Source organism: Ipomoea nil, unplaced genomic scaffold (genome assembly GCF_001879475.1).
Source record: "Ipomoea nil cultivar Tokyo-kokei standard unplaced genomic scaffold, Asagao_1.1 scaffold1031, whole genome shotgun sequence".
NCBI classification, from domain to species: domain Eukaryota; kingdom Viridiplantae; phylum Streptophyta; class Magnoliopsida; order Solanales; family Convolvulaceae; genus Ipomoea; species Ipomoea nil.
In genome coordinates, this window is record NW_017617459.1 from 56,658 (window position 1) to 74,712 (window position 18,055).

The 18,055-nt window shown below is 35.2% G+C and overlaps 1 protein-coding gene and 1 long non-coding RNA gene across 4 annotated transcripts in view; one reads left to right on the top strand and one right to left on the bottom strand.

The window, feature by feature from the left end:
- LOC109180693 overlaps window positions 1-18,055 on the bottom strand; it is a 21,207-nt gene continuing 3,152 nt past the window's right edge. Inside the window, exons 2-3 of the long non-coding RNA XR_002054099.1 lie at window positions 6,108-6,111; window positions 1-87 (exon numbers count right to left, since the gene is read on the bottom strand). This is a non-coding gene — a long non-coding RNA (uncharacterized LOC109180693). The remainder of the gene's footprint in view (window positions 88-6,107; window positions 6,112-18,055) is intronic.
- LOC109180692 (UPF0235 protein At5g63440) overlaps window positions 16,889-18,055 on the top strand; it is a 12,684-nt gene continuing 11,517 nt past the window's right edge. For 2 of the 3 annotated variants that reach the window (XM_019330391.1, XM_019330393.1), the window contains exon 1: window positions 16,889-17,138. The gene's annotated coding sequence lies outside the window, so the exon portion shown is untranslated. Of the gene's footprint in view, window positions 17,143-17,420; window positions 17,440-18,055 lie in introns of all 3 variants that reach the window. The other variant, XM_019330392.1, reaches the window with a different exon arrangement.

Below are 18,055 nucleotides of genomic sequence, written 5' to 3' on the forward strand. Positions count from 1 at the left end.
CGAGGTGCCTATCTCCACTTCCAAGCTAATCGATCCCTCCGTCTCGATCGAGTCCCCCGTGAACCCGGACAAGGGGGTCCTAACCCGCTCCAGCTGGTCTCTTGGGAGGCCGAGCTGGGTGAACGTGTCGTAGTACATGACATTTACCGAGTTGCTCGTGTCTACGAGCACCCGGTGTACCACCACGTTGTTGATGTCCAGCTTGATCACCGAGGCATCCCGGTGGGGGAGGGGGCCGTCTGGCAGGTCGTCATCGGTGAAGGTGATGGGTTCCCTCCTCAGTTTCTTCTCACGTGGAACTTGTGTTACCTCCCCGACGTACAGGCTCCTTGCCCACCTCTTCCGCTCGGCTTGGGTGTCGCCGCTCACGGGTCCTCCGAAAATGACATAGATGGACCGCTTCTTCGGGAGCTGGGAGTCTTCCGTCGTCTTGTCGTCCTCTTTAGAGCTTTGGCCGAGCTCTCTTTTATGAGGTGCCGAGTTGGACGATGCGGAACCACCACCCTTTTCCTCCACATGTTGTCCCGGTTCTGGCCTTGGGGTTGGCTAGGCCGTTTGATTAATTGGCCCAGGTAACCCATCTGGATGAGCTCCTCAATCTGCTTCTTCAGGAGGATGCACTCATTCGTGTCGTGACCCTTCTGGCGATGGAACCGACAGTACTTCTTGGGGTCGCCCTTCATTGATATCTTTATGCATTCCTCCTTCGGGAACTCGACGATCCCCTGGTCCTCCGCGTGGGCTACGATGATGCTCACGGGGTGTGTCAGCAGGGTGAGGAAACGTGTGGGGTTCAGTCTGGGCCCCTCAGCATATTCGCAGCGGTGTTGCCGTGGTGCCCTGCTGCGCTCCTCCTAGGGAGTATATCTTTCCAACATCTCCCTTCCTCCTGCTCCTTTTTCCTCTTCTTGGCGGCTTCAGCGTCAGCGTACCTGGCCGCCCTGTCCATCAGGTCGGTGTAGTTCTTTGGGGGGTACCGGATGGGTCTTGGTGAAAAGCACCCGACCTCAAATTGTTCCTGAAAATTGGCATGGCCGACTTACCATCGAAATTGGCGACCCCCATGGCCTCTTTCTTCCATTTACTGAGGTACTCGGCCAGCGATTCCGAGCTCTTCTGTTTCAGGTCGCACAAGTCGGTGATTTGCTTCTTCCTTTGGATGCTGGTGGCGAAGTGGGATAGGAACTGTTTAGTGAGATCCGTGAAGGTAGAGATGGACCCCCCGGGGAGGAACCCGAACTAGTAATGTGCATGTCCGTCCAGAGTGGCAAAGAACCCCCTGCATAGGATGGCGTCGGTAGCCCCGGTGATCATCATGGCAGTCCTATACTTGGTGAGGTGCAATCGTGGGTCCGTGGTTAGGGGTGTTAGCGAACAGAGCTTTCGGCAAACTACTCGTGTTCGTGTTCGGTAAGCATTCGTTTGTTAAGGTAAACGAACATTAACAAACAAAATTTAGAACTCGATTAATAAACGAACAGAGCTTGAACAGTTGTAAGCTCGTTTGCTAAGAGATCGTGAACAAGCTCGTTTATGTTCGTTTAATAATGTTCGTGAACAAGCTCGTTTGTGTTTGTTTAATAATGTTCGTGAACATGTTCACAAACATATATATTATATTATATTAGTTTTGTAGTTGTGTTGTTTGTTTGACTATTGTTCGTGAACGTAGATTATTTATTGTTCACGAACGAATTGTGATCATGAACATGTGCAGGTGTTTGTTTATTAAGTGTTCATAAACGTAAATGAATATGTTCGTGAACGTGCTTGTTAATGAACACGTTTGTGAACGTGTTTGTTAACGTTAACGAACATGTTTGCGAACATGTTCACGAACGTTAACAAACACATTCGTGAACATGTTCGTTAACGTTAACGAACACGTTCGTGAACGTGTTCGCGAACGTTAACGAACACTAACGAACACTTAACAAACGAACACGAACATGATTTTCAAAAACCTTAACAAACGAACACGAACACGAACACTCCAAATTTCTTAACAAACGAACACGAACAACCTCCGTTCGTTTATGTTCGGTTCGTTAACAGTCCTATCCGTGGTCCCCGAGTACGCCTTGATGGTGGGGAAACGGAAATCCTTGGGCAAGGGTTCCTCCATGATAGCACCCACGAACGGGGTGGACAGTACCTCTTGGGGCTCCTAGGACCCGTCCCTCTCGTCGATCTTCTTCTGGAGCTCGTCCATCCTCCTCCGTAGCTGCTCGACCTCGTCCCGATGGGAGCTCGGGACTCTATCATTCGTCTCCCCTGTTCGTTCTACTCGAGAGGTCTGCCCTTACTGTGGTGGAGCTCGGGTCCCACGACCTGGTGACCTACGCGAGCCCGCCTCCTGTTGCGACCGGGCTCGGGGTCCGTGGCTTAGCGACCTCCGGGTGCCCGATGCTTATCATGGCAGCCTGCGGGAGCACGATTCTACCGCTGGTGGCTCGTTGGCGGCCGGCCTCGGACCCAGCCTGTCCTGAGCCGACACACGATCGCCCAACCTCTCCAAGGCGGGCCTGGTTTGGGTTGGTTCCCTTCCATCGTCGTCATGCTGACGGTCTCGGCGGAAGACCCCTCCTCCTCGCTTGTCCGTTGGTCGAGGCGAGTTGACCTCCCCCTGCGTGGCGTGTACCATGGGTGGTCGGGTGCTCGACCCGCTGCACCCCCTGGAGAGAGGTGGAGGTGGAGGTGGCGCTGGTGCTCCTCAGGTGGCGCCCAGGTCGGCTTGTTCCTCTGTCCGGAGGCCCGCCGAGATACGTGCCAGCGCTGTGGAGGCTTGTTCAAAGACCGCCACCCCCCTGGAGGAGAGCGCGAGCTGGAGCGGGGGTGGTGGTGCACCACCGCTACGGTGGTTGGTGAGCTGGGCCCTCAGATCTCTGGCCGACTTGGCGGAGGCGGCCGGTTGGATGCTGGGGGCCCCGTTGGGGCCGTTCCCGGTTGCGACGAGCTGGGTGCTGTGGGAACCTATAACACCCCGTTTTACGATCCCTAAAACCAATTAATCATTTAACAAATTACCCAAAAGAAAGAATTAAATCACAATAATTAATTAGGAAAGGCCCACCATAGTCCATGGGCCCTTATCCCTAAACCCAATCCTTAGTCCCAAAAGGAATAGAATTAGCAAGCCTATAATATTAGTTCATAATTAGGACACCTAAATATATAAATAGGGGGCTTAAGAGGCACCTAGAACCCCACCACCACAATAATCCCCCACCACACAAGAAGTTCCAAGAATTCCCCTAGGAGAAATCAAGAAAGAAGAAAGCTTCAAGAAAGACCCTTCATAGCCAAGGAATTAATTAAGGCTAAAAGGTAACCCATGTCTCAACAAAACCTATTTTCATAGCTATGATTCCCCACTTAGGATTTCCCCATATTATTGTGTATTGATGACTTGCGATATTATTATTGATGATTGATGGGATGATTCCCTGGGTGATCTTGATGATGAAAGGTTCTTGATAATTATGGTGTTCTTGATATGATGTTCTTGATGATTGTAGGATGTTCTTGATGTTTATATGATATTCTTACCGAATCTTGATATTAGAAGATGAATTGTGTCCTTGTTGATTTAAAAATGATTAGAACCCTAGGTTGTATCGTATGAAATTATTCTTGGTATATTGGGTGGGAATTCGCATGATTGGGTGTTTATTATGGTTAGAAAAGCATGATAGGTTATGTGCCGTTTGTTTCCTGATTTTGATTCGTTAATTGTCTACGTGTGTTATCAATTGCGTTTGAGAGTGTCTAAGCATGGTTTCGGGTTCCACAAAGGTTCCCGGGGCGTTTTTGGTGAAAAAGAGTCGGTGGGGGGTAGGTGGGGGTGGGGGTAGGGCACCCGCTGCCCGGAATAGCTGCCGCCGGCGGGTGAACCCTCACCCACCGGCTACCCGCTGGTTTGTACCCGATTTGGGATTTTGTCTTCCCCGTTTGATATTCCCCCGACCCCCGTGGTGTCCCAACGGACTCCGTCTATCGTGCCTATGTCTAGTTTGATATTTCGGGTACCGTTCGTAGGTTGTATGAGTCTTATATATTGCATGCTAGTTGAATTGGTATCCCGTTGACCTAGGTGAAAGAAGTATGAACCCCTTAGGATTATTCTTAGTTTGTGAAGGATCACGCATAGGTTTTGTTACACGCTTTCTCCCCCTTCCCAATGTGCTAATGTGGGTTGCATGTGCTTGCTATGTGTTATGTGTGCATGATACCCCAATTCGGTTGCGATCGGATTGGTTATTCCTGAGCTGCGGTTCAGAAGCTGGCTGCGGTCAGATTTATACTCCCGGACTGCGGTCCACCGTTTGGTTGCGATCAAACGTTTCTACATGAGCTGCGGTTCATATTTTCTGGCTGCGGTCAGATGACATACTCTTGGGATGCGGTCCACTGTTTGGTTGCGATCAAACTATGATGAGCTGCGGTTCATCGGTCGGTTGCGATCGACCTCCGTATTGCGATACGGGGCAGGGTGCTGCGGGGCCGTGTCAGAGCTATATGCGCTGACCCTCATGTATGGACATGCGATTGGTCCTGTGGCGCCAACAAAGTGTGCTATGTGATGAGATATGGAGGAGTTGTTGTTATGAGTGCCTTGGGGATGTGACTATGGGATTCATATTGGGAATCGTATATGTTGGGTTATGATTATTAATTGTGCTTATCTTATCTGTCTTGCCTGTTGTAAACTGTATATGCTTGGTATAACTGCTGTCTGCGCTTAGCCCTATCTGTTGAGTCTATCCCTGTTTTAAAAGCTAGAGTTCGTAGGATATATCTTCATGTTCAAAATGGTTTTCGTATATCTATATATATATATATATATATATATATATATATATATATATATATATATATATATATATATATATATATATATATATATATATATATATATATATATATATATATATATATATATATGTATGGTATTTCAACGCGTTGGAGTGGGTTATCAGCATCTCTCGCTGAACAGATATATTTGGCTTTCAGGCACTGATGAGTAGACACCGGAGCGCGCTAGAGATTCGAGGCGTAGTGTAGATAGTTTCCCTTTCGGCCTGCGTGCCATTTACATTATTACGGAATTTAGTTAGTTAGCCTGTGCATCTGAGTTCTCTAGCTCAGGTGTGGCATAGCACCCCGTACTCTTGTATCGTATTTTGGGATTTTATGAGATTCTATTCTTATTATATAAGTTTTAAAAGTCTTGAAAATCTGGGGTGTTACAGAACCGTTGGTGTGGCGAGAGTTGGATCTCGATCTTGTCATGGTAGCTGGTTGCGATAGACCACTGAATATAGAACACGCTTGAGCTGGTACAGCAGCTCTCAATAAGAGCACCAGTGATGGATTTAATTAACCCCGGGAGGCCCGAATTATTAAACCCTGATAAAACCATAATATAGGAATAAATAAATGTAACGCAGGGATATCATAAGGCCGCAGGGACCGTAAATTGTATTAAATATCGCTAATAAGCTATTACAAGGCTTGATAAAGACAATAATAGCTATAAAGTAGTAGTTTTGGAATGAAGTGTCCTTGTTAGGACAAGATGGGGGTTTTTATATCAACTAAATCTCCAACTGCACCCAAAACTGAGGGTGGTTAGATCGAGCCGCTTTGACCGCGTCCCCTCCGGGACCGTGTCCAAAGTAAGGCCACTCGGCATGGCCGAGCTGGGCATGTACCGAGCTCGGCCTAGCCGAGTCCACCATGGACCGACTCGGCAGTAGCCGAGGTCCATGGTGGCGAGCTCGGGTCCGCGGTGGGACTCGGCCCACGACCGAGCTGCTTGGGCCGACTTGGCCACGGCCCAAGGGCTTGGGCCGAGGCGTCTCGGGTTGTGGCGACTTGAGTCCGTCTCTCCGGGTCGGTTCGCTCCAGGTCCAATATATCCATCAATGAGCATGTAGAAAAGTGCCCTGTAACGAAAGAAAAAATGCATATATACGATGCAATAACAATGAATTGTTAGGTATCAAAATTTGATAGATGTACATACATTTTCATCATGGAAAACACAGTTTTTTGCACTTAATTGTATTTGAGCCTTTTCTTTCCAGGATTTCATATGTATGCACTGCTCTAACTTTTAATGTGCTTCTTGTATTCAAAGGAGATATATCACGGCCAAGAATGTATATAGGAGTCATGAAAGTTGGAAGGTGTATACTGGAAGTGGTATTTTGATTGTTTGAATTCGAATAGAACAGCAGTATTATATAGTTATTAGTTTACGCCTAAACGGTGACATCATAAATGAACAATACCGTTCCCACGATTTTTAATGTGAATGTCCATACGATGCCTTCATAAATAATGCAAATTTAGTACTATTTACATTTACATTTAAACTAGTTAACCCTAAAACTTACGCTTTTAATATTAATTAACTTTTGGACGGTGTTCACGTGAAATTAAATTCTACTCTACGACCAAGACGCGAAAAATAGCAATTAAAAATTTTTGACACTCAGAAACTAAACGCGCTCATTTTTCATGAGCGGGAACTTTGTTTTTTAATTACCAGAAGCTTGTGGCTTTTTTTTATAGTAGAGGATAACAACATTATTTTTATTAATATCTATTTTTACTTTTTTTTTGATAATATATTGTTGGCACAAGTGTCAAATAGGCCCATCTACTATCTTGAAGTGTTCAATTTACTCCACCATCTAAAAGATATTGCGATCAGACACATTTACCTCTTAAAATTGTTGGATAAACTTTTTTTGCAGGTTACCTCCAAGTTGCTCATCCACATTACTGACATGTAATTTTAGTATAATAAAAGGGTGTGGTGAGATGGAATTTACTTCCTAAATCTGTGTCGACAACGAGAAAATTCTAGTTCATCAAACCAAACAGATCTTCGCAAGTCGCAATAGCAGGAGAACCAATTGTTCGGTTACTCACAAATCTCCCCCACAATATGAACAATTAAAAGTTTAGGTAGGTTGACGGGCCTCAGAGACGACCCAGACTTACAGACGCACTTGATTTCTTGCAGCGATTTCCGGACTCTCGTCGAATCTCCGCTACGTATTTCCCCACGCCCACTTCCGCTCTCCCACGTACTGTTTCTCCTCCAACTCCGCCGCCGCTACTTATTTTGCGATGAATTGATGACGCCCTTGTTCATAACGCATCATTATCCCACTCACAATCAAATGGAATTGCATTAATATTATCCCATTGCAAATGATATTCCCCAACCGCAAATGCAAACTTAATTGAATCTGATTGGCTACTCCATCACAAATTCCTCCACAATTCGATCTTCCGCACACCAAATTGAATCCTCGCACGCTCCTCCGGCGTCCGCCTTTCTACGTGCTTCGCGGACATCACCGCCGAGAGCTGCCGCAGTACGTTCAGCTTCGCGGAGTATTTGGTTATGGCAGGGAAGGGGAGAGCGAAAAGGGGAGTGGAGAAAGCGAGAGCGGGTCGAGAGTGAGGGGAAGTCTAAAGGTAGTCAAAGTAGAGAGTGAGGGATGAGCTTCTGGGTTTCTGCAAGTCAACTTCTTCACGGGAAGAAAATGATTAGGAGCAAATTTCAATTATTTTAATGTCATGTAATCAATGACACTTCGTACCGAGCCAAGTCATCGCAAACCTGAGGTAACCTGCAAAAAAAAGTTTATTGAACAATTTTAAGAGGTAAGTGTGTCTAATTGCAATATGTTTTAGATGGTGGAGTGAATTGAACACTTCGAGATAGTAGATGGACTTATTTGACACTTGTGTCCATACTTTTACTTTTTATTTTATAATATATATATATATATTTAAAACCCTCATATTTCATTTTCCCGCTCAAACTTTTGTAGTAAAACTTATTTGGTAATCAAATATAAAATGGAAATTAATTAAAATTTATTAATTGGTAATATTACATAATTACACCTTTCCTTTTTAAAAAATTATACAAGTTTATAATTCTCATATTTTCTACCTATAAATACAATGGATTGGTGAGTATAGAAATCATAATTTTTCCTTTTGCACGGTTTCTCTCTTCTTCCTGTTTTCTCTGTGGAATCATATCTTGGTATTGCACTCATGAAAATGTAACTATTCTTTTTTTTTTTTTTACAGTTTTCAAGATTATTATTATTATTATTATTATTATTATTATTATTATTATTATTATTATTATTTTATTATTATTATTATTATTATTATTATTATTATTTTGTAATTGTAGCTTGAAGTGTTTTTAGTGCCGCTAGATCCAATGGATTGGGCGTTGATGGAGACCCGGGTAACATTGACTACAAAGTTGATTTCTTAATTTTCCGGCAACAAGGAAGGGCCGGTGTTTTTCTTATCAGAAATCAAATTATTATTCTCCTCACAGGCAACGAAGCGCTTTGCCGAACCGGAAAGTGATTCTTTTTTTTCTCTCTCTTTATTCCTCTGAGATAATTACAAGATGATACGAAAAACGAAACAGAATCTTGATTTCAACACCAAAACACATAAGTTAATGATAGAGATCGAGGACTAAGTCACGAATCTGAACTAACAAATAATGTATAATATTACTAGTACAAAATAATGTATAATATTATTAGTACAAAATGTACAAATATTATAATTAATTAATATAATATACACGTAATATGTGTGTGTGTGTGTGTCTGTGTATACACTTACAGCACGTTTGGTTCCCGGAATGAATTTTGAGGTAATAGAAATGTTATTCCATAAGGAATGGAATAGGCAAGGAATAGAATATGAATTGTATTCTATTGTTTGGTTCGCGGAAGGAATAGACTTAAGGAATTATATTACAGTGTTTGGTGATTTAAGGAATAGAAATGAAATATGTTTTAAAAGACATAAATACCCTTATAAAAATATGTGATAGTGGCGATAGTGGCGATGGTGGCGGTGGTGGCGGTGCTGGGTGGTGGTTTTGGTGGCGGTGGCAGTGGTGGCGGCGGCGGCGGCGGTTGTGGCGATGATGGTGGTGGTTGCGGCGGCGGTGGTGATGGTGGTGTTGGCGACGACGGTGGTGAAATAGGATAAATTTATATATAGGATAAAAAAATTATGTTAAAGAAAGGGGTAAAAAAAGAAAATAGATTCTAAAATCTATTCCTGAGCGTTCAGTAATAGGCTAATACTAGGGGGGCCTAATAATAGCTATTACCTTATTTGAGGTAATAGGCTATTACCAGGAATATTATTCCTGGTAATAGAAATGGTTACCAAACAAAGGAATAGGCCTATTACTGGGAATGCTATGCCATTCCCGGCCTATTCTGTGAACCAAACGGGCCATTAATGTATAATATTATTAATACAAAATAAATTATACTTGCCTTAATAATTAATTATTAATATTATTGCCTAATAATTATGTATGGTTACCTTTTTTGGTGTAATTAGTATGGTAATCTATATACATATATATTTTATACATAATATATAATATTATTGGCACAAAATAAATTATTATTATATTAATATATAATTAATTTTTAATATAATTTCCTAATTTTTATTAATGGTAACTAGTATTTTCGCCCGTGCGATGCACGGAATGGAATTATTGTAATATATTAAAAATATTTAAATCAATACATAATTATTTAAGAGTTAATTTCACCAGAGGTCGCTTATCTTTCCTGACAATTCAAAATTTAGTCTCGGACTATGGTTATTAATTATTGCGTTTTATTCTATGTTATAATTCTTACGTCGTTAATATTCTTACTATTATTATTAACACTTAATTACTTTCAGATATTATTATTACCACTTATATTATTATTATTATTAGTTTCCTTTCAAGTTCTATTAGTATATAATGGCCGTGATGCACAATAATAATATAACCATAATTAAATATTCTTGTATTGTATTCTGTGAGTCACAATAATAATATAACAATAATTAAATATTCTTCTATTCTATATTCTTCTAGGATTTCTATTATCATCATTAATTATTCTCTAATTTACCATAATTAAATAATTTGACCAATTAGAAAGAGAGATTATTAAATAATGCACGAGACAATTTTTTTAATTAAAATTTTAAAATTATTTAATAAAACATAAGGTTCTCATAGTTTTTTCTTAGAAACTATTTAATGAAGCATTTTTTTTTTGAGAACTTGGTGGGCCAAACCGCCTACGGCAATTTGCGGTGGATAGATCACGAAAAAATACGCGATTTCCAAAAAAAAAATTATTGCACGAACGGAAAAGTAGAAATCAATATATTTTATTAGGAAGAGAGATTTTTTAAGAATTGGGCGGGAAGTTAAAGTTTAGGATTTTGTTTTTATATATAGTATAGATAGATTATTATAATAGTAATTGTATTACACTATTTTATAATATTAGAATAGAACTTTAACCCAGAATTATAGTACGAATGAGAAAGTATAAATCAATATATTTTATTAGAAAGAGAGATTTTTTAGGATTTTGTCGGGAAGTTAAAGTTCAGGATTTTGTTTTTATATATAGTACTAGTTTTTTACGCGCATTGCGCGATTGGGATAATGCCCAATGTTTTTTTTTTTTTTAAATAAGTACTTTAAAGTATATTAAGGCAGGATTATATTGAAATTGTTCATGCATAGATAATTGAAGGTTGAATTTGCGTATTTAAATAGGTAATTCTTCTCCCAAAGGTTGAGTCCTCAACCCCAAGGGCCCCCCACACTCTGACCCGACAGAGCATTGTGGGAAGTTGTAAATCACGGTGACTCAATGGTTCAGTAGACAGGGCCAAATGCTGATACGCACAAGGAATCTGCCGACTTTGGACATAATTCTCGCACTGCCGCCGCCGAGGTTCAAACGTTGGTCTCTTCTCCCAAATACTACCCACTAAACCATTGAGCTAAGCCTGTGCAGGTTAAATATGTAATTCTCAGTTTACAAATGCAAGATAATATAATCAAGATTGATTATAATTGTCAATAAAATAATTGTATAGGTATAGTTGAAACCAAATACGGGACATAAGGGAGAACACATAAAAATTAGGGCATAAAATATTAAATATATACTAATATTGTTTGAGGAGATTCCGACATTAGGATTTGTGGTTAAGTTCTATTAATACTTTAATATTAGAATTAGATTAATGGTGTAGTTATAATTCTATATTAGACTTTAATATTAGAATTAGACTAACGGTGAATTAACGGAAAAGTTAAATTGATAATCATATAATTAAGGATAAGTTAGAAAATCTTAAAAGAAAAAAATTATAACCTGAACAATATGAACCATTCATTTGATTTAATAATTTGGCGATCATTTTTTTCTACCCAATGTTAATAATTAAATAAATTTGCTGGTCAAACCCGCTAGTATAATCCGCTAACTGCTGGTTGTCCAACAAGGACATTGCGAGATAGTTCTCACTTCAATTTATTGTGTGATTTGAATACTCTCTTTGTCACAAAATCCCTCAAAGTAGATAATATGGTTGGCTTTATTAATTATATATTTTTTAATTTTTTCATGGTATTAATAAAATACTTGGTAAATAAATATATAGCATTATTTTGTATTATAAATTTGATATTTAATTAGAAAAAATAGTGCACAAAAAACATAATAGATAATGTAGTGAATATAATCAATTGATGAATTTGAATGTAAAAATTTTTACATTTGAGAAAAATGAAGACAATTTAACTAATGAAAATATTTCTTTTAATTAATTTATTGATAATTAATAATTTTTTTTCACTGAATAAAGACATTGTAAGGACAATGTAGCAAATATAATCAATTAATAAATTTGAATATAAAGAATTTTTATATTGAAGAAAAATAAAGACAATATAACTAATAAAGTTATTTCTCTTATTTTTTTTTTTTTTGAAAGTTACTGGTCCTATTACATTATTTCTCTTATTTAATTTATTGATAATGAATAATTTTTTTTTTTTGAATAAAGGCATTGTGGACACATAATTCTAAATTAAAGAAATGCATATGTATTATTTTTTGTTGTAACTACTTATTTATATATATAATTTAATAAGAGTAAAATAGAGGACTAATTATGCCAACTTTGATTGGAATGTGGTTCGAACCTAAGACCTTTTTTTTTTATTGAAATCAATGAGTAAGTTAACGGTGAACTAACGGCAATTCTTAAAATTTTAACGGAATTAGTAACGGTGTGTGGGTATTTTAGGAAATTTAGTGTAAAATTTAAATCTGATCAATCTTTTAATCAATCTGAGCCATTCATTTGATTAAAATCTGTGACCGCCATTTTTTATACCAATTATAGGCCTAACTCTCTTGGGCTCTTATTAGTATAGTAGATTTTAACGGAATTAGTAACGGTGTGTGAGTATTTTAGGAAATTTAGTGTAAAATTTAAATCTGATCAATCTTTTAATCAATCTGAGCCATTCATTTGATTAAAATCTGTGACCGCCATTTTTTATACCAATTATAGGCCTAACTCTCTTGGGCTCTTATTAGTATAGTAGATAGTAGATAATAGATAGATAGAATTATAGATTATAATACGAATTGTATTACACTATTTTATAATATTATAATAGAATTTTAACCCAGAATTATAGTACGAATGGTAAAGTAGAAATAAATATATTTTATTAGGAAGAAAGATTTTTTAGGATTTGTGCGGGAAGTTAAAGTTCATGATTTTGTTTTTATATATAGTATAGAAGTATAGATTACAATAGGAATAGTATTACACAATTTTATAATATTATAATAGAATTTTAATCTAGAATTATAGTACGAATGAGAAAGTATATAAATCAATATATTTTATTAGAAAGAGAGATTTTTTAGGATTTGGGCGGGATGTTAAATTTCAGGATTTTGTTTTTATATATAGTATAGATATAGATAGATATAGATTATTCTAATAATTTTTCTTTCCTTATTTCGTATAAGTACTATGGTAATGTATTTAAATATTGATAGAGAACAACTATTATAATTAACTAGTAATTCACCAGCGCAATGCACGGGAAAAAATTATGTTATTATAAATATAAATAAAAAATAGAAAAACTAAAATATTTAAATTATTTAATATAATAATATTTTTGAGCTTCCATTCGTTAAGTATTTATTATTTTTTATAGAATACAAAATTACAATTAAAATTATAATTATAATTTTATATGGTTAATATAATCTCTAATTATGTGCATATTCAAATAAACTTATAGAGAAAATTTACAGAATTACATTGATTTATTCTTAATTGTATTTCATCTATATTATAATTTTCACAATACGAAGAATAACTAAGATAATTACATTTGGAAAGCAAATTTTAAATTTTGTATGTGTAAATTTAAACTCTAATTAAACACATTTTTTATATGATTATATAATATATAGCTATTTTATTTTTCAAAAGTATATTTTTTATATGATTATATAATATATAGCTATTTTTATTTTTTAAATGTTGTGTTTTTTTTTTTATCACAATACGAATAATAACTAAGATAATTACATTTGGAAAGCAAATTTCAAATTTTGTATGTGTAAATTTAAACTCTAATTGAACACATTTTTTATATGATTATATAATATATATCTATTTTATTTTTCAAAAGTATATTTTTTTATATTTTTTTTTTATATCAAAACGGAGGGGGATAACCAAAACAAACGAATCAAAACACTCTTTGGGCGTAGGAAGCCCGATGAACTCTACGGGAAGACAATGTGCCAATTTTATCAAGGGATAATAACTCAATGATCTCAGGCGGAGGTGAAGCAAAGTAGCGTACACCAACACCGCACGCCCCGTCCATAGCCGCAAGTTTATCAGCTACCCGATTCAGCTCTCTGAAAACATGTGTGTATCTCACTTCCACCAGGTCTGAGGCTTCTCGCATGCATAGCCTACCAATGTTATGGCTTTGGCTTTTCCACCCTTCTTTCTCGCAAAGACTCTCCACCGTAGCCTTAGAATTACACTCAATAATAATCCTCGAGGCTCCGTAGTCCTTCGCCATCCGAAGCCCTTGCAACACACCCCACGCCTCTGCAGCTTCCGCCGAGCATCTTCCGATGTTGAAAGTAAACCCTTTACACCAGTCTCCATTTTTGTCACGCAGCACACCACCACAGCTAGCTAAACCATTTCGCTTAAAACTGCCATCCACATTCAACTTAAGCCATCCCGGCGTTGGCTTCGTCCAAGCAATGTGTATATCAACTTAAGTATATTTTTTATATGATTATATAATATATAGCTATTTTATTTTTTAAATGTTGTTTTCTTTTAAAATTTTTTTTATAATAAAGGATGTTGTGACATTAATTATAACATTAATTATTTCCTAAACCATATAGCTTTATTATATAAAGGATATAATTAATGAAATTATTATGATAATTGTCACAACATTTGGTAATTATAATTAATATAATTACTGAAATTGAGAAATATAAGATTTCTTCCGTAAAAATATTTTTGACAATTTCATTAAATTATAATTAATAGAATATGAAATATAATTAAGGAAATGAAATTATAAAATTAACAAAATATAAACATTTATAACAATTTTTAAATACATGCATACATACACTTATGCACTATACTAATCATACAAAATTTAAATGCTACTTTTTTAATTTCTAAATGTAATTTTTAAAGTATAAATCTATCAATATAAAGCTATACTGTTATTATAAACAAAATCCTCCTTTCTTACTTTCCCGCTCAAACAATAAAAAAAAAGGATAAAAAATTACCAATTAATTAGTAAAACGTTTGTAGTAAAATAGACAAAAAAGATCCTTAATTCACGAAAAATAGAAAACTAATCGGAATTCACTAATTAATTAATACTAACAATAATCAGTAAAAAAAGTTTGTAGTAAAATAGGAAAAAAAAGATTCTTAATTCACTAAAAATTGATAATATAAATAGAATTTACTGATTATTACTAATAATAATAATCAGTAAAATAGGAAAATAAAAAAGGAGTCTTAATTCGATGAAATGAAAATAAAAAACAAAAGATTGTGAAAAAAAAGTCATAATAAGGATAATAGTAAAAAAAATCCTACCAAAAATTAAAAAAATAAAAAAATATTATTAATTCACAAAAAATAAAAAAGAAAACGAAATTCACAGATTAATTAATACTAATAATAATCAGTAAAAAAGCTAGCAGTAAAATAGGAAAATAAAAAAAATCCTTAATTCATTACAAATTTATACTATTATTAAAAACAATATTCTATTTACTTGATTTCCCGCCAAACAATAATAAATAGTAAAGGTAAATTAAAAAAAAACAGAAATATTTCACAATAATTCTGTACATCATCATCAATTAAAAATGGAACAAAAATTAGGTAAATTGAAAAGTAAATGAATATTAATAATTGACTGGAAATTAAAAATGAAAAAAGAAACAGAAATTAGATTAATTTGAAAAGGAAATGAATATTAATAATTAACTAGAAATAAAAGATGATCCATAATTGACTAAAATGGAAAAGAAAATTGTCAGATTATTGTATTTTAATTTTTTACAATAATATTACATAGTATAATAAATCAAATCACAATTATATCATAAATCTTTCACAATTTTAAACAATAGAACATAAATTTAAAATGTAACGGAAATATTTCAATAATAATATTTTACATCATCAAGTAAAAGTAAATAAAAAATAAAAAGAAATTATTTCAATAATAATATTCTACACCATCAATAATAACGACATATTTTAAACAATAGTAAAGGTAGACTAAAAATGGAACGGAAATATTCTACATCATCAATTAAAAATGGTTCGGATAGGTAAAAAAATCACTGCATCTGATATTCTAATTGACTAATTGACTGAAAATAAAAAGAATAATTGCCTGAAGATGAATCTGATATTACTAATTGATTGAAATTATAAAATGAAATGAATATTAATAATTAACTGCAAATAAAAAATGATCCATAATTGAAACGTAAAAATAAATTGACAGATCATTGCATTTTAATTAAAAAATGGAACGGAAATTAAAAATTGGACGGAAATATTTCAATAATAATATTCTACATCATTAATAGTAAATGCATATTTAAAACAATACTAAATGTAAATTAAAAATAGAACGAAAATATTTCAATAAAAACATTCTACATCATCAATTAACAATGGAACGGAAATTAGGTAAAAATATCAATGCATCTAATATTTTAATTGACTAATTGACTAAAAATAAAAAAGAATAATTGACTGAAAATGAATATGATATTACTAATTGACTGAAAATATAAAAGGATCACTAATTGATTGAAATTCTACCATTATATATTTTCACCCGAGTCACCCATTTGTGAAGATGGACAAATGTGTTAGATCTAGACAAAGATGGACAAGATTATGTTGTTACTACCAATGTTGTCTACAAAGAGGTTTCAATAGTGTGTAAATACAATCTGTGATATTATGTTTTTTTTTTAAATAGCAAAATTGGTATATATCTAAACAAAAAATATATTTTTCATACAAATAAATTAGGATATCAATTCATTTTTATAACCGAGTTGCTAGAGCACGAGCACATTTGACTAATTTATAAAAATACTGAACGATGATAAATAAAGTCTCCAAAGTTACAGTATCGCATGCGTACATCTATATATTAGCTATTAATTTGAGCAATTAATAACATAAAAACACATAAACGATCCAAATCATACATTCAATTGCACTATATAATATTTGATGTTCTAATTTAAATAATTATATATCGATCTAAATATTTTTAATATATTACAACAAATCCATTCCGTGCATCGCACGGGCGCAAATACAGTAATATATTAACATTGAGATCAAATTTTGGCGCTGCGTAAAATTACCTAAGTCAAACAAATAAACTTTTAACTAACCCTAGATATCTTTTCTCTCAGAAATTGTCACTCTCAATCCTCAGTTCAGCATTTCATTCTCTCAAGGTCTGAAGTATCAACGTCACCAGTCACCACAGTAAGCTGGAATCGCCTCTCACTTGTCAACCTGTCACGCGAGGCAGCTTCGAGCGTTCGACGGCAGCACACCGAGCCCTCGAAGACTCACCGCTATCTACGCCGTTCACAAAGGCAAGTAGGGAGCATTGGCTCCTTTGATCTTACATCCTGTTGTTTGTAGACTCCAATTTTGGCTATCGCCCGATTTGTTGCTTTGCTTTGAGTTATCTGCTTCATTCTGCTAAATTTACTACGATTATGCTTTGTAACTATGCATGTCGTTAACTTTATCATAACCAATTGCGTTTACAGCACATTGTATCTGAATTCTAGGTGTAGCTTGCTTTTTTATTTTATTTTAAAAATTTTTTTTTTATTCATAAGGTAACGATTTAGGTTTAACTTTCCTATTAGGCTCTAAGCAAGGAAAGAGGTTCAGCAAGTTCTGTTTGACCCTTCTTGACCTTTATATATGTGATGTGATTAATTTATCTGCACTGTGTAACTCCTATTTGTCATGGCATGCTAAGAATGATTTGTCTATCCAAATAGTTCAAATACATAAAAAATACAGAGTAGTTATCCAACACATGTATCCTGAAATTAAAGTGACTTTTTAACCCATTTTGATTCTGAAGTTTTTTTTTTTTTTTTTTTTTTTTTTTTTTTTTTTTTTTTTTTTTAATGTATCTATATAATTTATTCGGAACTGTCAAAAAGCCAATCCAAGTTTTGGAGATGTGTTGAAATGTCTAAATGCTTGGTAACTATTTTTTTAAAAAAAGCCCAATGAAATTTGCTCTTTTATGTTCAAGTTCCTGCTTTTGCTAGATCCTTTACATCTGTTGCTATTATTTTTGTTCCTATCATCCTTACCCTTTGTCATTTACAATTGAAACATGTTCTTCTTTCTACATGTTTTTGCTTTAGTTACAACCTTTATATCTTTTGGCATTGTTTTTGTTCCTATTTGCCTTGCCCCATTGCATGCATCAAAGAGAGTAATATGATTATAATTCCTTTTTCATGATAATCTTCGTGTTGTATAT